This window comes from Capsicum annuum, chromosome 3, assembly GCF_002878395.1.
Source record: "Capsicum annuum cultivar UCD-10X-F1 chromosome 3, UCD10Xv1.1, whole genome shotgun sequence".
NCBI classification, from domain to species: domain Eukaryota; kingdom Viridiplantae; phylum Streptophyta; class Magnoliopsida; order Solanales; family Solanaceae; genus Capsicum; species Capsicum annuum.
Window position 1 is genome coordinate 67192430 of NC_061113.1, and position 24571 is coordinate 67217000.

Below are 24571 nucleotides of genomic sequence, written 5' to 3' on the forward strand. Positions count from 1 at the left end.
GCATCTCCTATATCTAGATTGACTCAGAAGAAAAATTAGTTATAGTGGGCAGACTCTAGTGAGAAGAGTTTTCAGGAGTTGAAGACTCGACTCAGTACAACCCTATTTTAGCTTTACCAGAGGGTTCAGGTGGGTTTGTGGTATATTGTAATGCTTTCAAAGTTAGTTAGGGTGTGTTTTAATGTAGAGAGGCAAGGTCATAGCCTATGCCTCAAGACAACTTAAGCCCCATGAAAAGAACTATCCAACTCATGATCTTGAGTTAGAAGTTGTAGTATTTTCCTTAAAAAATTAGAGGAACTATTTGTATGGAGTGCACGTTGATATGTTCACTGACCATAAAAGCTTGCAGTATGTGTTCTCTCAGAAATACCTAAACCTCCATCAGAGAAGGTGGTTGGAATTGTTGAAAGGCTATGACATGAGTGTTCTATATCATCCAGGAAAGGCCAATATAGTGGTTGATACTCTCTGTAAGATGTCTATTGGGTAGTGTTGTGCACGTGGAGGATGTTAAAAAGAAGTTAGTTCAGGAAGTCCATCAGCTTGCCCAACTAGGTGTCCGCTTAGTCGATTCAGCAGAAGGTAGTGTGTTGGTTAAGAATAATATAGAATCATCTCTGGTTTTTGAAGTGAAGGAGAAGTAGGATATATATCCCCGTTTAGCTAAATTAAAAGAGGTAGACAGAGATCTAAAAGAAGAGGTTTTATCCCAAGGAGGAGATAGTGTGTTGTGTTATCAGGGTTGACTATGTGTGCCAGATGTAGATGACTTAAGGTAGCAGATTTTTATAGAAGCACATGGTGCGTGCTACTAGATTCATCCAGGGGCCACCAAGATGTACTGCGACTTGAGGGAGGTCTACTGGTGGAGTGGAATGAAGAGATATATTATAGAGTTTGTAGCTAAGGGCTTGATATTTTAGTAGGTTAAGATCGAGCATCAAAATCCTAGTGGACCAATGTAGGAGTTCAGTATTCCCACTTGGACGTGGAAGGAGGTGAATATGGGTTTTGTGATGGGTTTACCCCAAACTCGTCGTCAACCTGATTCGGTTTGGGTGATTGTGGACAGGATGGCCAAGTCAGCTCATTTCTTACCAGTCCATACCTCTTATTCATCCAAGGATTATGCCAAGCTCTATGTTAAAGAGCTGGTCAGATTGCACAGATTTCCATTGTCTATCATTTTAGATAGAGGTTTGCAGTTCACCTCTTATTTCTGGAAAGCCTTCCAGCAGGGTCTGGGTACCCAAGTACACCTTAGTATATCCTTCTACCCTTAGATAGATGGTCAAGAAGAAAGAACCATTCATACTTTCTAAGATATGTTAAGGGCATGTGCCAATGACTTTAAGGGTCATTGGGATGACCACTTTTCTTTAATTGAGTTTGCATATAATAACAACTATCATTCTAGCATTTAGATGGCTCCATTTGTGGCACTCTATGGGAGGAGATATAGATCACCCATTGGTTTTTTTGAAGTGGGGAAGACCGTAGTGGTAGGGTCTGGCTTGGTATTTGATACCTTCAAAAAAGTCAAGTTGATTAGGGAAAGGCTCAAGACAGCTCAGAGTCGATAGAAATCGGATATAGATGTGCAAAGAAAGGACCTCGAGTTTAAGATTGGTGACTATGTATATTTGAAAATATCTCTTATGAAGGTAGTGAAGAGGTTTTGCAAAAAGGGGAAATCAGTCCCCAATATGTCGGTCTTTACCAAATTCTCAGCCATTTCAGAAAAGTAACTTACAATGTTGAGTTGCCTTTAGATTTAGCATATGTACACCTAGTGTTTTATGTCTCCTTGCTAAAGAAGTATATAGGAGATCTAGAAGTTGAAATCCCCTTAGAGGGTATAGATGTTTAGAACAAACTCTCTTACGAAAAGGTTCCAGTCAAAATCCTTGATTATCAGATTTGTAGACTGAGGAACAAAGAAGTACCTCTAGTCAAAGTTCTTTGGGAGAATCAGTCCGTTGAGGGAGATAATTAGGAAGAAGAAGCAGATATGCAAACTAATTATCCTCACCTCTTCTTTGCAAACTCAAATTCAGCTCAAGGTAACAGTGTTCCTTGAATTTACTCAATTCCATATTCAGTCTTTCTTTATGAGTTAGATATCAGTTCAGCTGCATAACATTCTCATATCAGGAATACCCTGATGAAAAAACTCAGTCATGTGTCATGTCCTATGAACTCAGTCATTCTTCAGTTATGCATGTTCAGTATGAAAACTTAGTATATTGGTAGTTTCAGTCATGAAATCTTTCTTTAGTTGTGCATTTCTAGTATATAAGTTCAATCTATTAGTATTCTTAGCTTAGTCAGTCTCATTTGAGGATGAATGTTCCCAAGGGGGAGATATTGTAAGACCCCGCAAAATCCTAACCTAAACTCAATTCATTAAACCTTGAGAAGAGGTCTTAGACTTACAAATTTCAGATAAGTTTTAGTACTTTGAACTATTTTAGCCTTTGTAAGTTGGTGATCTTATTTCATGGCCCTTATGACCTTAAAATATCAATCTTTATGTTGATTCATGATCAGGAATGTCAGTAGGCATTCTTGGGTGATTTTCATATTTTTTTAACATCGTTTGAGGTACGTTTAGAAGTCTAAACTAGTGGATCAATGCAATCTCGATGCGCCACATCAACTATCGCATTGATAAATATTTTTCCTAACTCCCAGTATCAAATTCAAGTGAGCCAATGAAGACTCGACATGGGGCGCTGGCCATAGCGTCGATCCCATTGATACAGCGTGTTGGGATATGCGTCACTAGGAGCATTTTCAGTCATTAAAAGCCTGCACCCAAAGGGGTAAATGGGTCTTTTCCCACCTATATCAGCCCCTAAAATAGGACATTAAGCCATTTTAGAGGCCAAATCCATTCTCTATTCTCAAAATTACTCAAGAACAAAACCCTAAGGCTTCCAATTCAAGATTCAAGCTTCAATAAAGCACCATCAATCTTCACTAATTCAAGAAACAAGGTATGTGAAGTGTTCATCCAAGTTTTTACTTCCACCCTTGGAGATCAAGAAACTCTTTTAAACTATAAGTTAATGAATTTCATGAATTCCATGTCGGATTTGTCTATACTCATGATTATAATGTGAAATTGTGTTCTAATCCATGATTTATTTCAAGTTTCATGTGAAATTAATTATCATGTGTGTAGTATGCTGTGAATTTATGTTAAAAGCCATTGATTTGCAAATTTGGATTTGAAAGTATGATGCCTACATGTTGTTTAGAATCATGTGTATAGATTATGATCCCCAAGTTCTTGATAAATTGCTCATGTGAGTTAAAGGTGAAAATCATGACATGATAGCTTATGTGTAAGCTTATATCTCACAAACATTTGATGAAATATATCTATGAATGAATTACGAACAAGTGTGCATTATTGTGTTTTTCAAGTTCATGCTATGTTACTTTTATGCTATCGAGTCCTGGGCGTATTCAATACCTAAAAATCTAGTTATTTACCTAGAGCTAAAGCAGTTATAGAATAGTCTCAGTAGTTTCACGAACAATAGTACTCAGAAATCAGTCATGGTCTCAGTTCAGTGATTTGTTCAAAAACTTAGTAAACTCAGCCAGCTAGTAGAACTCAGTAGTACTCCATCAATTAGCAGAACCTAATAAACTCACTCCAATTCAGTTATAAAGCATGATCAGTAATAGTTCAATCTAGCCTAGTATGGTTTAGAAATCAATTCAGTGTCTATCTCAGTTGGGAGTAACATTCAGCACCGACTGAACCCAAGGATGGGGACTCACCTCCCAGTAGAGAATGTGATCCTTAGAAGCAGTCCTTGTGTTTCAAAACTACATAGCCAGCATAGGTTGATACATCAACCTTCCAGTTGAGGGTTGATAAGGTGTCTTACCTATCAATTAAGGGTACTACCATTCTTATTCATAGCACCTACCAAATGAGGGTGATACAACACTTGTCGTTACCCGTGGCACAGAACCTGCACCCTTCTAACTGAGGTTACAGGTTGGACCCCAAATTAGTTCAGAGGAGGGGAATGTTGGTTAGATGATTACTTTCCACAGTTTCAATTTCAGCCAATCTTAGTGTTGTACTCAGTTCGATTCTATAGAATCAGAACTATCAAAAAAAGTCACTCAGCTCAGTATAGAACTCGACAAAGTTCCACAGAATTAGGACTCTCAGAAACAGTCATTTAGTTATCAGTACTGCAGTATCAGTAAACTTAGACATCAATCTTTTAGTTATCAAAACTCAGTATCCAATGTTATCATGATCTCAGCCACAGTATATGTAGATATTCGCACAGTGTTACATAATCAGTGTTTTCATCAGTTTTCAATTATATATATATCCTCATTTAGTAAAAATCATGTTACTCAGTTAGTTATTTGTTCATGCATATGAACCCATGCATATCAACCTACCTCACTTAGCATACCAGTACATTCAAAGTAATAATGCATACTTTTCTTTTGCGCTATGATTTTTTTTCATAGGTTCAGATGCACGGGTTCTTGATCGCACTTAGAAGCCCAAAGTATCAGTAGTAGATTTAGTGGTGACTCCTCATAGTTTGAGGATGATGTTATCTTTCAATATTTTAGTAGTTCAGTTTTGTTCATTAGTTGGAGTTAGTTGGGGACTTGTCCCATCAACTCCATATTTAGACATTTATTGGATTTTAGACTAGAGTATTTCAAACAGATGTTCAGTTATCAGCATTCAGTATTTGTTTCAGTTATAAAACTTATGGTGATTTTAATCCTATCTTCTGCATTTATTTTAGATATATTATCATTGTAGAGTTGTTATTATTCAGTACTCACAGCACGTACCAGTCATGGGTTAGGTGGTGGTCCTTTGGGCTCGCTAGCATTGTGTAGTGTCTGGGGTATAGACTCGGGGCTTTACAAGAACAATGTATCCAGACTCAATAAGCTCAACATAACCTAGATCTTTATTATCTTTCTCATATGGGTCTAAGTGTTGGTATGCCGGAATGAATGGAGCTCGAACTCTCTGAACTAGACTATCAACAACCTGTTTAGGCCTGACTAGTCCACCTTGCTGATTTGTTACCAATAGTCTTAAGTTGATTAGGAATATTTATTCTTAATTTAATCCTTTGAGGTGGGTATGACTAAATGAGTACGATTTGTATGGTCTGGGTACGACTCATATGGTCAAGTCGTATCCATTCCTGATCCTTAAATTTGTTAGACTTGTATGTTGTCAGTGGTTACAAGTACCATTATGACTCCCGTACCAGTAGGTATGTGTCAGAAGAGGTCTCGTATCCACTGCAACAAAGAAGTCCAACTTTAAAGTTTGATTCCTTAGAAATTTCCTAAAATACCCACTAAAATTCTCAGCTATATCCATCATTTAATCCTACACAAACATATCAAAATCCATTTCAAAACCCTAGTTCTTCCCCAAATTCCTATTTTCCATAAAAATAACACAGCTAGGGTACCACTAATTTCCATAATTGGTATTAAATCTACTCAAACCAAGTTCACCATCTCGAACACATCTCATTTAAACTTAGAAGAGTAGAGAAAATGAATTTAGGAATCTACTTGATTTGACAAGAATTTTAATTCTTGATTTTGAGTACTAATGATTCCCCAAATTCGAGTTTAATGCTCAAAAATTAAAAGATTGGAAGTTGTTTGTAGCAAAATCTAGTTTAAAACAATTTATTTTTAAGGATTGATGTTTGAAATTTGTTCTGAAAAGGCAATGGGTATGAAGAGTTCAATCAGGTGCCCTTTTCTTTTCTTTTAATTGACTTACCAGGCCAGGTCAACCCGAGATTTGACCTAGTAACCATGGGTATGAGTTGTGTATATAACTAGTACCAAAATATATGGGTCTTTTATATGACTTATACAGACCTTGTACTTACCTAGGTTTCTAGAGTGGGTACGACTCAAGGTAACGAATCATACCTTGAGGGTATGAATCATTCTAAGTATTGTATCTATTCCAGAAACTTTTCCCTAAATTTGAGTTTCCTACCAAGTCAATATGACTCCTACATATGAATTATAGCCTCTAGATACAGCTCATAAATACTCTGTGCGACCAAAAATATTTGAAATTTTCTAGATATTTGTTGCAATTGTTAACTCTGCACACTGAAAAACATAATACCCTATAAAAATAAATACAAAAAACATGGGTTGCCTCCTATGTAACACCTGATTTATCATCACTTCATGGTGTGGCTAAGTCAGATACTCAAATTTGTGCAACATCATGTGGGTTGCCTCCCACGCAGTACTTGATTTAACATCGTGACACAACTGGATTTCCCTTTTTACTCAGACTTCAACAAGTTCAATTTCAGCCAACTTTTTACTTCTTCAAAATTTCCTATATAGCTCTTTACTCTTTGTTCGTTTACCTTAAAGTGGCGATCGCCATCCCTCTTTTGTTCTATAGAACGATAGGGATAAACTGTGATAACTGTGAATGCACCATGCCACCTCGACCTTAGCTTATCTAGAAATAAATAAATCTTGGAATTATAAAGTAGCACCTGGTCACCTTTTTCAAATAGCCTCTTCTCAATCTTTCGATCGTGGTGCAACTTTCTCTTTTCATTGTAAAGTGCTGAACTTTCATATGCTCAGCACTGAAATTCATCCAACTCATTGATGATAATTAGCCTTGACTTTGCTACATCTTTCCATTCAAGATTCAGCTTCATTAACACCCTTAATGATTTATGTTCAAGCTTAACTGGTAACTAGAAAGCCTTGCCATACATAAGCTGATAAGGTAAAGCGCCTATGGGAGTCTTATAATCTATGCTGTAAGATAACAAAGCATCATCTAACTTTCTTGCCCAGTCAGTTCTATTAGCATTGACAGTCTTCGATAATATAGACTTGATTTCTCTATTAGATACGTCAACCTACCCACTATTCTGCGTATGATAGGATATTGCCACCCTATAGTTCACTCAATATTTTTCAAGTACACTTTTGAATAGGTAGTTGCAGAATGTGACCCACCATAACTTATAATAGAATGTGGCATACCAAATCAAGAAAAGATATTTTTTCTCAAAAATGTTGTAACACTACAAGCTTCATTGTTATGAAGCACAACTTCTTCCACCTATTTTGACACATATTCTACAACTACAAGTATGTCTTTCATGCCACAGGTCCCATGAAATCTATGCCCCATACATCAAAGACTTCAAATTCTAAATTAGGAGTCATAGGTAATTCATTTATTAAAGAAATAGTACCGTGTCACTGACATTAATCACAAGAAGATGTGAAATCATGAGCAACTTTGTGTATGGTTGGCCAATGGTAGCCGCATTGGCATAATTTCTGTGAGCTGTGCGGGCCCCTCTATGATGACCCCCAATTGACGATGAATGACATATTTCAAGTATGCTCATAGATGAGTGGTAAGTTTACCACTTATTTGAAATAAACATTTATGCACATTGCCATGTTTTGTAGAATTTAATGAGACATAATGATGATTTAATGCACTAATATCCATATTTTGTAGGTTTATAGTTGGTGAGATTAAAAGATGTGTATTAGGGCTAAAAATAGATCAAATAAAAGCAGAGAAGTGCAGCTAAAGACCTGAAACAATCATCATCCTTAGTTATCGCGATCGTAGGCCAACGGCCGTTATCACGGTCAAAAAAGATGGTCAAGAGACCGCAGCTGGGGAGAACAACCACAGTTGCGTTGGCCATGATCCTATACATCCTCACACGATCGCAGCTTAGTGGGAATATTGCCAGGGCAATTTTATAAATTTACATGAACGACTCCCAAACTTTATTTTGGCAAAAACCCTTTCTTCTTTAGGTATCACCCACCTCATAGATACTTTTGAATTTGAAGCAAGAACCCTAGTTGGGAAAGATTATAACTAAATTTTGAAGAGCTAAATTCTTGGTGTTTTGTGAAAAATGAATGCTATGGATAATACTTATGCTATATCTTTCTTTATATTCTTCATGAGTAGCTAAGTAATTTAGTCTTAGGATTATGTTGAACTAAATTGTATTTTCTTGTGGGAATTAATGGGTTTGCATGATTTTTAGTTGCTGATTATGGATTCAACCATTTCTTGAGCTTAATAGTTGGAACTTGTGGGTGAAAACCCCAAATAACTAAATGGTTTTGATGGGTGAAAACCCCAAACTATAGAAATCCTTCATCATCCTTGAAAGAGGGATGAAGGTGAAGTCATAAGAACTCATAGTATCATTGATAAATAGCTATAGGGTTACAAGGCAATGGTGGACAATCAAAACAATGTTTTACTACCATTTGCAATCTTAGAAATATGTGTGATTGGAATGTGACTCATTTAAAGGGAATCATCCTAGAAATAGGATGCTTGATTGAGGTTTTGGGTGATTATGAATTGCACACTTGTTAGGTTCTCAAAAGAGCCAATGGGTAAAATTCTTGTGAATTTGTTGAAAGACTAACCACAACGACCTTTGACCTAGTCTATCTTTTACTTAACAACTAAGTTACATGTTAAACTCTCAAAAACCCAGGCACACGTTACCTTTAGGTAGACATAATCCCAAGATCTTCTTAAATCTTATTTCTAAATCCAAAGTGCTAAATTAGTGTGTTATTAACCAAAGATTGTTACAAACAAATTTAAAACCAATTCCCCCAACTTTACATTACATGTTGTGTTTTTTATCATTTTGGGTAACCTTTTAGTAAGTAAAATACCCATATGATTTGAAATTTATAATTCGCTCCTTGTGAATTCGACCCCAATATAAGTTTGGTTACTAATAATGACTGCCTCACCCCTCAAATATGGGAGTGAGTTAAGCATTATCACTCATTATCTCCACCTTAGGTATGCATCTGGGAATGATTCCATTGCACAAATTTTAAATAATTAAGGTCTATCTAAGAAAATATTTCTTACCTCATGCATGAACATCTTCCTTTGCTGATACGAAAGATCTTCTAGGACTAGATCACTGGCTAAGTAATTTGCATAGTTTGCAAACCATGGGATTATATCTTGGGAAGCTACTAATATTTGCTCATCTATAAAACTATAATCAATCTCCGACCCAGTAGCAACCTTCTTCATAGCTTCCGTCTCTAGTCTAGACAAGTTATCTGTAACTTAACTTTCCGTACCTTTTTAGTCCTTCACCTCAAAGTCAAATTCTTACAATAATAGCACCCACCGAATAAACCTAAGCTTTTTATCCATTTTACACATTAGGTACCACAATGCTGCATGATCTATGTGCACAATCACCTTTGTGTCAATCAAGTAAGATCTAAACTTTTCTAAGGCAAAAACCTATAACTGTTACTCTTCCTTCGTTACTACAAAGTTCTTCTGAGCAGTATTTAGTGCCTTACTAGCATGATAGATGGGATGGATGATCTATTCTTTCCATTGACCTAGTACATCCCCTAAGTCCAATCCACTAGCGTCACACATAATCTCAAATGGTGAAGGCCAATCGGGAGACATAATGATTGGAGTAGTCACCAACTTCTCTTTTAGGCTTTCAAAATCCTACTTACATGCATTATCAAAATTAAATTTTACCTCTTTCTCTAGAAGATTTCAAGGAGGACTAGCATTCTTTAAGAAATCATGTATAAATCACTTAGAAAAACTTGCATGCCCTAGAAAACTCCAAATTCTATTCAAAGAAATTGGGTAAGGAAATTTTTCATTTGCCACAATCTTCACGTGATAAACCGCTATGCCTCTCTTTGAAATCTTGTGCCCAAGAAATATTCCTTCTTTCACCATTAAGTACCAAGTAGCATTCTTTACTCCTTTAGAGTGCATTTGCCAAGTGCTTTAGGCAATCTTCAAAAGAATCACCAACAACTTAAAAATCATCCATAGAAACTTCAATGGTTTTTTTGACCATATAAGATAAAATAGATATCATACATATCTTAAATATGGTTGGGGTGTTTCATAGCCCGAATGGCATTTGTTTGAATGCAAAGATCCCATAAGGATATGTAAATGTAGTCTTTGCTTGGTCCTCGGGTGCAATAATGATCATATTGTAGCCTGACTACCCATCAAGAAAATAATGCCATCCTCAACCTGCTAAACTGCCTCACATCTGAAGCATGAAAGGCATGGGAAAATGGTCCTTTCGAGTCCATGCATTCAATTTTCTATAATCCATGCACACTATTTACCCAGTGAACGGACTCATAGGTAGTAGCTTATTCTTTTCATTGGATACCATAGCATCTCCACCTTTTCTTGGAACGCATTGTACTAGACTGATCCACTTACTATCAACGATGTGATATATACACCAGTATCTGACTACTTGATTAATTATTAGTTCACCACCTCCTTCATAGTAAGATTTAGTTAGCGCAAATATTCAATAGATGGAGCACAATTCAGTTTAAGTTCTATTTTCTAAGTATACAAAATAAGTGGAATACCCACAATATTTGCAGTGGACCATCCAATGGCCGTCTTGAATCTTTACAATACTAGAAATAATGCTTCAACTTTTGAATTTCTCAAATCAGCTATAAAAATAGCCAACGAAGTCTTGTTGACCCCTAAAAATACGTATTTTAAGTGAGATGTGAGGTCCTTAAACTCTAACACTAGTGGTTCCCCATTGAATGAGTGAGCAAGTAGAGTAGTTCTATTTTTCAAGTCTAAATTAATCTTATTTGGTGCAAAATTACGACCATTCCTATGTAGTGAACTTACTAGCTCCTCATATGTTGAATGTCACATGTTCATCATTGAGTCGCAGCATCATATGTCCTTTCTACAGATTAATAAATGTCCTACCTATAGCCAATAATGGTCTTCCCAAAATAATTGAGACCTAAAAGTCCACTTCATAATCTAATATAATAAAATCAACAGGAAATATAAAAGAAGACACTTTCACCAAAACATCATATAAGATACCAATAGTCTTCTTTACTATTCTGTCAACCTTTACTAGTCTCATAGTAATTGGTTTGGGAGCTCCAAACCCTAACTTCTTAAATACAAAAAAGGGCATAAGGTCGATGCTATCCCCCAAGTCACATAATGCCCGAGTGAAGTTGAAAGACCACCTAATAGTGCAAAGTATTATAAAAGTGCCAAGGTCATGCTTTTTCTTTACCAAAGATCTAGTAAATACAACAATGTAATGATGAATAGTGTCAACTGTCTCATAACTAACTGAACTTTTATTTGTGATCAAATCCTTTATGAATTTTGCTTATCCTGGAATTTTCTCCAATGCTTCTAAAAGCGGCATGATAATAGTCAACTTATTTATCATAGAAAAATAAAATTTATACTTAGTATATTCTTGTTTCTTTCTATTTCCATGTGAATAGGTAGGAAGGGGTGTTGGAATGGGCTTCAGCACATGCTATATAGATTTCTCTTCTCCACCATTCTACTTATTGCTACTCGTTACATAATTTGGCTTATCCTCACTTTTCTGCTCATCAACTGTGGGTACAAGTGAGTCTGAAGTAAACTTACTACTTCAAGTGGTAATGGCATGGTATTGACTATTATATTTGGGATTTAGCACTATATTGATCATGAGTATGCCAGGTTGTCTCAAATTTACTATAGCTGACATCTAACCAAATTGCTGCTCCAATTGCTTGATTATTGTAGCATATGACTCAATAATCTGGTTCAATCCTAATAGATCAGATTTGATATCCTTCAGAAAGTTCTATTGACTTTCTTTCACTTTGACCAGCTTTAACAAAAGTGCCTCTATTCTAGTCTCTATATCTCGACTACCTGGTGGAAAATAATTTTCACTCTTCTCCTTATAGTTATCTTTACACTGACAATCACCATGAATGTTTTAGAAGTAGACCCATGTGCCAGAACTGCATTCACCTTCTTAGCACTCATTAATGTAAATTGTTTCGTAAGTAACCCAATATTTGTATGAAGTTGTGCAACCTCTTGTGCTCCTATGTCATTCGCTGCTCCATAAGTATTTGTTACTCCAATAGCATATATACCACCACCATATTATGAATCTCAAGTATGTCATGATCAGTTGGTCACCGCAATATTATCTAACATTTCTTGTGCAGCATCCCATTAAAAATGCATAAATGCTCCTCCTAAAATAGTATCTATCATAGCTATTGAAATATTATTTAGTGATTGATAGAAGATCTAAGATAAGTTGGAACCTCTAATTCTATGATTTGTTACTGTTCTCACCCTCTTCTTGAATCAATACCATGACTCATTCATAAACTCTGCAAGTAACTATCTGAAATTGTAAATATCATCCTTCAACTGTAGCATACATACAGGAGGAAAGAATATGATAAGAAACTATGTCTTCAACTCATGCCAAGTAGTGATAAATCCTCTGGGTAGTTCCCCTAACCATTATGATGCTTCACCTGTCAAAAAGAATGGGAACAGCCTCAATGTCAATGCTTCCTGATTAACCAGTAGAATATTATAATTTTTGAAAATCCTGATAAAATTTTTAAGGTGTATATTAGCATCATCCTTAGCTGCACCCAAAAATACACCCTATAGATTCAATAATTAGATCATAGCACTAGTAATATTAAACATCACATTAGGGACTAAAGTAGGGAGAACAATGGCTATAGACACAATAGGCTAAACATAACCCAGATCTTAATCATCTTCCTCATATGGGTCTAAATATTGGTATTCCAGAATCAATAGAGCTCTGCCTCAGCTATTTCTACCTCCGCAACAAGTCTAGCCTCTTCATCTTTCTTATATTCTTTCTCTAATAGTAGTTATGTTTGTAAGTCTGTAATATTCTGTGGATCTAAAGAAACTTATGGGAGTCCTGCATTCAGATCCACTAGAGGATTTTGAGACTCTTGATGAACTTCTCCTGACATACTTCTTGGTGTTTGAAGGATTCTCTCTGGTTCTGGATCAAAAAGGAGTAAAGGATTGCCTCTACTCTTAGTACTTTGCTTACAACGGCTTATGTCAAAGAAAAAACAAAAATTAAGAACCCACGAATATCACTAATTCAATTAACTACTCAAACTGTCGTCCTCGGCAACAACACAAAAATTTGATATCGCCCAAAATTATGCCCCTCTCAGAAGTATAATACGGTCGATTGCAAATATAATAACCCAAATAGGTTGAGGTTTATCCCACAGGGAAAAAGTGAATAGTTGCTTGTCTTGATGTAATCCACAAGCAGTACAGGAAAGTAAATATGGGTAGATTTGGAGTATCAATTGAATGTAGTAACCAAATCTTTAGTTCTTGTGAGTTTCAATCAATAAGAGATGAACACTTTGTTTGTGTTCCCCCTAGCTTCTTAACTCCATAAATTTCTTTTGATCAATCCAAAGCCTTTAATTGAATAAACCCTAAAATCTCAAGAAAAATTATAAAAGTATTGTAATAATATATAAATGAATTTAAAAGAATGTTTAAGAGTGTAACCTAAAAAATATAAACCCTAGGGTGTTTACAGTATCTCAAAATAACCTTAAAATGCTAATAATAATAGGAAAGGTAAAGTTATGTCAACAGTCGGTACGACTTGATCTTCACTTGTATTGGCATCATACGAGTTGTACCATGCCTTTCCATATTTATTCCAGTGTCTAATATTCCCATGTATTTAACTTTCTATTAAGCATATGACTTCTTCTTATGAGTTGTACCTAAGTGTATGACTCGTGTCCTTCATACGTATCCACCTGGGACTTTGTCCTTCCTAGTCTTGAATACTATTTGTAAATGACATCCCTATACAAGTCGTACTTAGACTTTCGATTCCTATAATTTTAACATTTAAAACTTTGAACAGTAGCTTAGGTTCCATTATGGTTACAACTTCTCTATAGGTCTCGTTTTCTCAGTGTACGGCTCGTATGGACAAGTCGTATCTTTTTCTCAATTGGTCTTTTGTTTGGGTCTTTGATTCTGGAATGCTTATGATTGGTTCACACAACTCGTATACTCATCTTATAACTCATACACAAGAGTCGTATCTTACCCTTACTTGGGTATTTGGTCCTAGTGTTTGCTTCTGTTATGGGTATTATTCCTCCTATGAGTCATTTGTTCAGTATATGAATCATGAGCTAACTCGTATCTTGATCAATATTTATCTTTTTAATGTTTTTTTCTTCTCTATTTATTCATACATTATTGTAGGCCTATCTTACCTGCAATATACACCAAATTACATTATATCTAATAAAACAGCCTAAGTCCACGCAAAAATTTATGGTTTTATGAATCGAAAGTGTTATTTTTCCATACCACATCACCTATGAGGACTAACTACTATAGAAATAATTATGCAAACTTTTTCATTTAAGTGATTGTGAAGCTTCATGGTGTGTCGGTTTCCATTAATTCTGATCGATATACGTAGTATTCTTCTTACTTTTGGCATTTATTTCAGGAAGATTTGGGTTTATAAGTGAATGTTAGCACCTCTTTCATCTCTCAAATAGATCAAAAGGTAGAGCATATTATTCAGACTTTAGAGGATATGCAAAGGTCCTGTGTTGTTGATTTTAAAGGTAGTTTAGTTGGCCATTTTCCTCTTACTGAGTTTGCATAAAACAACAACTATCATTCTTGCAATTAGATGCCTCATTTTGAGGCTCTTTATACAAGGTAATATAGGTTTCCTATTGGGCGGTTTGAGGTTTATGAAACTAGGTTGTCTGGTCCTAACTTTGTTCACCAAGCCATGAAGAAGGTGAAAGTGATTAGAGAATGAGTTAAGACTGCTCAAAGTCCGGAAAAGTCTTATGCAGATGTAAGGCAGAGAGAATTGGAGTTTTAAGTAAATGATTGGGTGTTCTTAAAGGTGTCTACTATGAAAGAAGTCATGAGGTTTTGGAAGAAGCGGAATCTTAGTCCCTATTATGTTTGTCTATATAAGATTTTGAGGAGGATTAGGAATGTTTCTTATGAGCTAGATTTTTCTGCAAGTTTAGCTTTGATTCATCCTATCCTCCATGTGTCTATGATGAAAAGGTGATCCGTCCTTGATAGTGCATTTTAAGAATATTGATGTGATTGATTCCTTGTCTTATAAGGAAGTCCCATTTGAGATATTAGATAGGCAAGTTTGTAGATTGAAGACCAAGGATGTAGCTGCGGTGAAGATCCTTTGGAGAAATCAAAAGGTAGAAGAGGATACATTAGACGCTAAAGAAGATATGAAGGACAAATACCCATTCTTGTTCTTGATTTGGATGGAATTGCTTAAGGTATGAATTTCATTTTCCGTTTGTTACTTTTTGAGCTTGTCATTTAATTCTACTACATTTCTTTCTATTCTCATGCTAAAAGAGTCCTAACTCATCACTCACGAATGAATGATCATAAGAAGGGGGGTAATAATGTAAGTTCCCTTAAAATTTTAATTATTTTATTTTTGACCCTCCAAGTGCGTAATGTCGATTTATGACTTGAACTATGTTTAGGGATGTTAAAATGGTATTTGGGGAATGTTTTGGCTTTTTTGGAAAGGCTTTGGGGTAATTCTTGGACCTCGAGGCACTAATGGTCTGTGATATTAGCATTCCATGAAAGCTACCCTCCAAGAAAATGTTGTGCCATGCTGATGGGGTGAGGGGCTCTTGGTATTTTAACCCCTTGTACAACTTTTAAAAATAAAATAAGCCTCTTTTCTTTTGTTTTCATAGATCAAAATCACTCATTCTTTCCTAAAACTTAAAAACCAAGAAAACTCAATTGTTTTTAAAGAAATCACTACTCCGGGCTCAAAACTTCCAATTAACGTCCAATTCTTGTGTATTTCAGGTAAGTTTCTCTTTTCTAAACTTTAATTTTACATTGTGGCATTAATTGAATAAATTTTCATGTGATCTAATTATGGGTTGGGTTGAGGGATTTTGTTTATTACTGACTAAATTACTTTCCCCATGTTTTGAATTGATTATTTATGCTTTAAATTTTTATTTTTGGGACTGAATTGATGCATTATTTAAATGATTGGAATGGGGGACATGTGTCTCCAAAAATTGGATGATTGTTGGCTCAAAATTATATTAACCTTAACCCACTTTGTAAATTTCCTTTTTATTATTGATAATTGCATGTTTTAACCTGCTTTTGAAATAAATGAACTGCTTTAATGGATAAAATAATAGATTTGAATAGCCCTGGTGGCCATGGTTTGGATTTTAATGGAACTTGGGAATCTAATTTGGTTGTGTGAATTGGTTTGACATAAATATATTAGCTTACAAGCATATTTTTATGATGATACCTAATGGTAAATTTCTTAATAAATATCTCTTGGGTTATTGGTCGGTATTATGTGCAAAGTAATTTTAATTTGTGGTTTAATTGTATTGTGTATCTCACCATGAAGGTGTAACTCTCAGAAGGACCAACACTGGAAACTACGTTTACCGGGTTGGGGGTTTATATGAAGATGTACTCTATTCACCTTTATACATATATTTGGGATGTCTATTGCCCATGGTAGCTTTAATTTTCCATTGGATTTTCCTAAATTCATGTGGCTAACACGCATTGGGGCCCTTTAAGTAGGGAAGTTGAACCCATATAGCCCCTAGGTGCCTTTATAATGGATCAAACTACACAATCCAGGTTAATGGTTTAAAACTCTTATATTCATAACCTTTTTCCTATCCTGACATTCTATATATGTATATATGAATATGTGCATGTAGTTTTGACTTATTTTAAACATAACATTATTTTATCACTTTTCATGAGTTACATGTCAGTGCTTATCCCACTGACTATCCTAGGACACTATATCGTTTAATGATGTAGGGTCCAAAGACTTTTGTGTTGCCCCTGTGCAGCATTAGGTGGTTGAGCACATCTATTAAGTTGATTTGAAGTGGTGAGCCTCCAATAGTTTGAAAGCTTTACCATTTTATTAGGTTTATTTCTGTATTTTAGGAATTTTTAGTATTCTATTTTGGATTCTACTTTGGCCATGGTCGGGGACATATCCCAATGCATTTCGTATTCTGGTTTGTAGAGGCTTTTGTTAACATGTGTGTGTCTGATGTTGGTTATGATTCTTAGATTGTCTTTGTCTTATCTATTTTCATTTCAATATATATGATTGTCTTTCATGGTTTATCTTTATGGCGTTCTTGATGTTAGGCTAAGTGGGTGGTCTTTGGCTCATGGTGGGCTTGAGAAGCCCATCACGACTAGGCCCTGATTTAGATCATGACACTAGTATAAAAATATCATGGCCCAAGATAAAGTAGGACTGCAAAGGTTACAATATAGGCTAAGTGACAAGTAGGATCTATTTTTGATATAAATAGTGACTAATTTTCCTAAGCGCTTTGATACATCAAACTTTTTACTATGTTCATTCTTCAACCATATATTTTATTTTCTACTACTCTTTTTCATTTTGCCCCTTTCTTTAAGCTAGATTACACATCTTTTAGTAGGGAGTTTTTAGTATCTTTTCAAAACATTTTTTCACTTTTTACCAAAATCCCTACCAATCGATACATTCATCATTTGACACACAAATACCATTAATTTAGGGGCTTCATCTTAAATTTTCCCATCGTTATCAATTTTCACTCTTTATCAAGATTAATTCTTCAACTAAAATCCACAGGATTTTTGGATCAAATTATGGTAGGTTGAAAGAAAAGGGAGAAACTATATATTAGGCTACCAAAGAATTGGTTAAAGACTTAATGGGGCTAACTGAGATGATGCATTATGTGTAGGTAAACTAAGGCTTGGAATATGGCTGTCAAAGAAATGCCTATATCATCCCCTGAAATTAACATTCTTTATTTCATTTTTCACACACCAGGCAAGTTCTAGAAAACTACATGCAATCATGGATTAAAACTAAACCTGCACATGGCACATGTACAAAAAAAAAATGAATCCATATAAATTCTCAATCACGCAAATAACATAAATTAAAAATTAAGCTAGAATCATAAGAGAGTCAAATAAATAAGAAATTATTCACTCATAACACATGAGTTCAACTTAGACCACGCTTGTGTCATATAATCATGCAGCCTACAAGAGCACGTAATCTTCCAATAAAAGATAACGAAGTATATATAAAAGTATGCAAACAACACGAGGAATACTTTTTCTCCACCCTACACTTAGAAGACACACTATCCTCAATGCACAAAAAAATAATTAAAAAAATAGGGAAAAGATCTATGTAAGACCTAGTAATCACCCTCATCTACATTAGGACAACTATATCCCACCTTAGAATCTTCTTGGTCAGAATCAATCTACATACTAGAATCAACTAGAAAGTGCTCATCATCAGTAGGAACATTATCATCAATCAACCCTATAGTGTTTGAGATAACTCAGCACATGGCTCTTGCATGGTCATTCATAGAGTAGTCAATATCCAACTGTCTTACATTATCTACAGTGGATAGGAGTCCTCCACAAATCATCATTAGCTTAGTCATGCCTTAGAGGTAGCTAAAAATCTATCATCACACATATTATTCTCAATAGTGGTGAGAATCAGCCCATAGGAAGAATCAGGCTCCTTTACCTTAAGAAATTATTCCCTCCCATGTTCCTCAGAGGTTTTTAATTAAATGGATATTTCTCAACAGCATTGTCCTTACAAAACTTTGTCACAAGACCACCAAAACATAACCTAAAGCCCTTGTGAACTAGAGCTTTCCTCAAGGTATATCTAATTACTATACCAACATTAATCGAGACAACATTCTTCATAACAAAAACTAAATGTACCCGATCACTTATGACATTAGTGAATTAGGTCCCTGGAATAAAGCAAGCACCTATAATCTGCATCCAAATTCAAGCTTCTTTGTTAATATGAGCATAAGTGTAGATTTTGTGACTTCCCTTATCTCTATGGTGTTACAAAATTGAATTTGATCTTAGACCATAAATTTTGTGATGGATAACTTAATACAGTGGTCTAATGTACAACTCATTCTATCTCGTATGATCAACATCCATTTTACGGAGGAAAGTGCTAGGTCCTATCGTATTTAACTTAACAAGCTGCCCTTGAACATTGATGGTGTTTCCTTGAGTATTTGGTAACAAGTTTTCAAAGAACTCTCTAACCAAATCTAAGTTTCATTCACCCATGCCATCTAAGATTAACCCCATTTTCAGTTGTCGTATCCTTGCTAGGATCCGTGGGTAGTTTTCTTCCAAGCTATCTTTGTCAATCCAATTAGTTAGTTGGTAATTTTTTACCTTATTATCTTTGTATTATTGTACACTTCCTTATAAACCTATTTGATGTTGAACCTCTAATGCTCATTTTGGGAGGCAGCAAAGACAATTTGAGCTTTAGGTGCGTATTGCCCTATTTGAGTTCATTTCTATCCCTATTGAGACGTGCAGACAACTCTTTTTCCCTTAGTCTAGGAGCCAGAGCCCTAATACAAATACACCAAACAGAAAACATTAGTTCAGCACCAAATGGAAAACTGCAATTAAGTTAAGGGATCATTGGAACCCCCCCCCCCCAACATACACACACTTAATTTGTAAGCATATCAACACCACTCACAATTTTTTGGTTACTTAAACTTCCTAAACTCTTGATTCATGAACATTCACCATAACATATTTATTATAAAAAAAAAAGTATTCTAGTTGAGAACCACCATAGTTTATAAACAAATCACACCAAACTGAACAACTATCCTTATCCAGCATAACTCCATTATTCTTAAAAATCCTTTTCACCATAATGTACTCCAGGCTTCATCAATTATCATATTAGCATGTTATTACAAATTGGGAATACTGGAAATTACTCTCACATGGCCTCACTCAAATGAAAATTTTGTCTTACAAGATAACTTAGCCAACATAAATAAACAACTATGCACTTAAACCAAAACAGCTAGATTCAATCCCCAAAAATTAGTTCCCTGCTTGAATTTCAAACAACCACAAGCTCCACAATGACATTTAAGCATGGTGTCCATTACCCAAGGTACAAAGATGCAAACTAGAACATGTTCTCATACATTTAAAAATATAATACAAAATAACCTCAAAATAACTAAAACAAGTTAAAGAGTTCATTAAAACATACATTGTAGTTAAAAAATAAGTGAAAGAGAAGAGAAAGTTTTATTGGGGTTGGTGCATCGCACGTTGGGTTTGACAGAAGAGGGAGAGAGGTGCAAATGGTAATGAAAAGATGGTATAAATTGGGTGTGATAGATTTAAATGAAGCTCACGGGATCGGGTTGACCCTATTAATTAAAATAAGATTTGGGAAAATTATGGAGGGGGTGTCATTACCCAATTTCTCATCTTATGATGGGACCTACTTTAACTGGATAGTACGTAAGATAAACCGTAGCCCCTAATAATTGTAATGGGATAACTTATGAAAGGTATAAGAAAAACTGAAATCAAACATATAACTTGATTGTAAATAGATAAATATAACTACAAGATATAGAGTAAAAACAGAGAACGAGAAAAGTGAGTATCCCATGACTTAGTAAGGTCGATCCAAGAGCCATGATATACAAAATGTGAGTTACTGAATAGTGCCAATATATATGTAATCTCAACTGTAAAGACTATCCAAAAACAATATATTGAGAGAATATATCTTCTAGATCTAAAAGATCACCCTATCTTTGATAGCCAAAAGAAAGCCAGATGTAACATAATGATTGTGACTAGTACTTAAATCCAATTGAGCTAAATCATGATAAACTCATGATAAAATATGAAAAATTAAATATAAGTCAGGAATACATCGAAATCTAAAATAAATACTCTAATTCGAATAAAATAACAAGTGTGCAAGAACAAATGAAATAAGATAATACAATCTAGCTATAACCTAACTAGACCGCCATAAGCCTAGAAAGTGCAAGAAAGCAAGGAAATAACCTAGTCAAGCCCATATATGCCCGGTGGATGCAAATAGGGAAATGAATACTAATAATAATAAATTTAAATAACAATCATCAGTGAAACCATATCTGAAATTCCCTTCAAACCTTAATGTGAGACTCAAACTCGAATTGAAGAATGGTAGCATTACTATAATAGATTACAATTTGTTGTACTCAAATTGAACATGTAAATAAATATCAAATAATTATAATTATAATCCAGAGCCACAATTTCCATAGAATTCATACAATATCACATTAACAACTTCAATGAAGAGTTTAAAAAGGTATGAAGTATTACTCAATAAGTCTAATAATTGATCATAAAGGACAATCATATTCTTATTTGGGTATTTTGACTAACTAAAAACCGATAGATGGCCTAAGTCACCCTAAGGCTCAAGAATTTCCCAAATTATCCCAAGAAGGTTTCCTAGGTCTACAAGTGGCTAAGCTACACGTTTGACCTATAAGTAGGGAAAGTAGGGCCTTCCATTACTCCTAAAATCCATACTAAGGCAACTAACTACCCAAACCTTTACTAAGGCCTTACAATTTACCCTAGCATATGAAACGAGCAAACACTAGGCCTAAGAAGGTATTATGATCATTGTTAGGAATGACAAGATCGAATTCCAAAGAAAAGGCCCTAAAATGACTAACTTTGATCCATAAAATATTGGAATAACTACTAATTTTCAAAACCCAACCCAAAGCTAGAATAATACTAATACTATAATAAAGTTCATTCTAATAAAGATGTATGCCTAGCCTACCGGCACACTACGAAAATCTCAATAAAGTCCACTGAATCTGATATTTCCCCATTTGAGAAGCCCCTACATGATGCCACACTATCAAAATAATAATCTATAAATCAACATGAGAATAACGATACCCATGTTACATATAAATTTCTAAGAAAAAATTGAGCAAAATGTTTGTATGGGGCCTAGTTGGAGCATCACAACTTTGAAATTTCCAAATATCCCTCTTGACTCAGGAATCATTGACCTTTAACAATTGGTAAAATCCAAGCAAAAATACACCCTAAAGTTAGTATACAAAGAATCTAGGGATTTAAGTTTAAATCGGAGAACTAATTACAAAAATTAGAGGAAACATAAAAAAATCTTTGATGAGAAAATAAACCTAACAAACTCTCTAGCTAACCCCTGAACGCCCAATGATCAACCTCTCTAATTCCCTAAGCCTCCTAGGATTGTATGGACTTTGAAAATAAAACAAATGATCTAAAGCAGTCGTCACTAAAATGACTAATTGTTGCTTAAGAAACTATGGCCAAAGGATGGACTCCACTAAAGAGGATGAGTGTCGATTAAGAAACATTCACTTAAGTTCTTAGTCCTTTAGCTAAAGCAAATATGAGGGAACCTGAGGTCATCTCTAAAGCTCTGACCTGGTCACTGAAGAGAATTTCTTTTAAAAGAACAAAGGTCAGCTTAAGAGGCTACACTAGCTGAGTCTAAGCACCAAAAACATTGCAAAATTTTCTAAGTTCCAAATGAACCCTCAATATTAATAAATAATCTCGTGAACACTGACAAACTATGCTACCCTACAAAATTTGACATTCTTATCTCAATGATGCCATCAAAATTTGCACCTAAGTTTGGTTCGATGAAATAAGGGTGCCGCACTTAGTGGTCATTTTAACTAATTTCCATATCATATCCCTAAATGAGTTTGGAAGACTCAAGAGATGAACCAAGGGTCCTCTAGCATAAAATTGACGTTCCATATCTTACAAAACTATTAAAATTATTGTAATGATCCTGTAGGTTATTTTCTTAATTAACATGCATTTTTGATAATTTTAGAGTTCCCACAACTACTTTAGGTGATTTATAATTGCTAGAACTATCGGTTTGATAGAATGAGAATTTTGATAGGTCCATCAACTCTTGAATGTTAATTTTAGTCTAAATGGAGCCTTTGTTCAGGTCCCAAGGCTTTCAGACTAAATTTGGCTATTAGGCAGATTTTATGAAAAATGAAACTATATGCGTAGGCCCATATATAGTCGAAATGATCTTGGATAAAGGTTTTGATGGTTCTAATGAGTCCAAAATAAAAAATTTGGTATGGTAATTTTTTTCATGTGTGGGAAATTGAATAAATGTTGAGCACCCGAACTAAGTCCATTTTTGGACATAGAAAATTTTGATATCTGGTACATAATATGACCATTTTAGAGCTCATGGAGCCGCTTTAGCACTACATGAGCCAGTTAAGTAGCCTTGGACATTTTTCTGACACCCACTTTAGCGACAAGGGGGGTGCTTAAGCATACCCTACGTTAGATCCAATGGTTTTGCTTTAGCGATAACCGCGCCAAGTGTGCCAGATTATTTTAGCGATTGAGATGCCACTGTAGAGGCATGCGCTTTAACGCCAAGTTGACCTCTTTAGCAGCACCTGTGGGATTTTAAATCCCCTTGCTTCACCTGATTCTCCACCATTTCTTTCTCTAGTTTCACACTATTGTGAGAGCTTGAAGAGAGGAAAAAGTGGAAAATCATTTGTTGAAGCTAAGGTAAGCTATCCTAACACTCCTCAAAAATTCTGCATTAATTTTCCCATAAATTTTATCTTGTTTCATGGTACATTCTTAAAAGTTATGTCCTAAAAAATACCTATACCTTAGGGACTGATTTGGGTCCCGATTCATGCAGTATTTGTGCTAAACTTTTGAACATAAATTCCTTGTTATTTGAGAACCTCATGATAGATTCACTTATGGATTCCATTTACAATCCCATGGGCCCATTCTTGACTCAAATCCTAATCCCACCTTTTATTTAGCAATATGGGTCTCATTTTACTCCAAATGATGTGTAGAGTGCTATATTTATAGCATGGAAACATTTATGGATAATGGAGCAAAGGTAGACAATTTATGGATGATTTGGGAATTTACAGTTCGATATTGAGGTAGTCATGTCTTTTTTTCTTCATGAGACAGTGTACAATATATATTCCATCTTAAATAGGGATCCTCTCTTCCATAATCTCCTTGTATTGTACATGAACTCTTGTCATTGTATATTGCTATATATCTTTTATCTACTCTTTATTGGTATATTGATAAGTGATATACGGTGTAGTGTTTAGGTCCCTGGCTAGGGCTAGGATAGAATAGTTCATCCTTATTTCCTCTATAGTTTTATTATGTTAGTTTTCTGGATATTTGGGTTGTAGTTTACCTTCCTGCTTGCATGTTATTTTATATTTGCATTATCTTTGGAGCTCAGTCGGCAGTTATCAACTTAGTACCATGTGTTGTACTCATATTATACTTTTCTAGCCTACAGATCGTAGTACGTGTTCTTTCCAGTGTTATGTGCATCATCTGTTGAAGCTATGGAATGGAGACTTAGGGTGAGCTCCTAGTGTTTAGAGTATTACCATTCTCCCTCTTATGGACTAGATTAATCGCTATTGTTATATTTTATGATGGATTATATCAATGTATACATTTAGTATTTCATTATCTATTATCGTTATATTAGAAACTCTTGTACTAATTCCACTAGGTTTTAGGATTATCTTATATGTATGAATCTATCTTATATCTATTATGCTATTG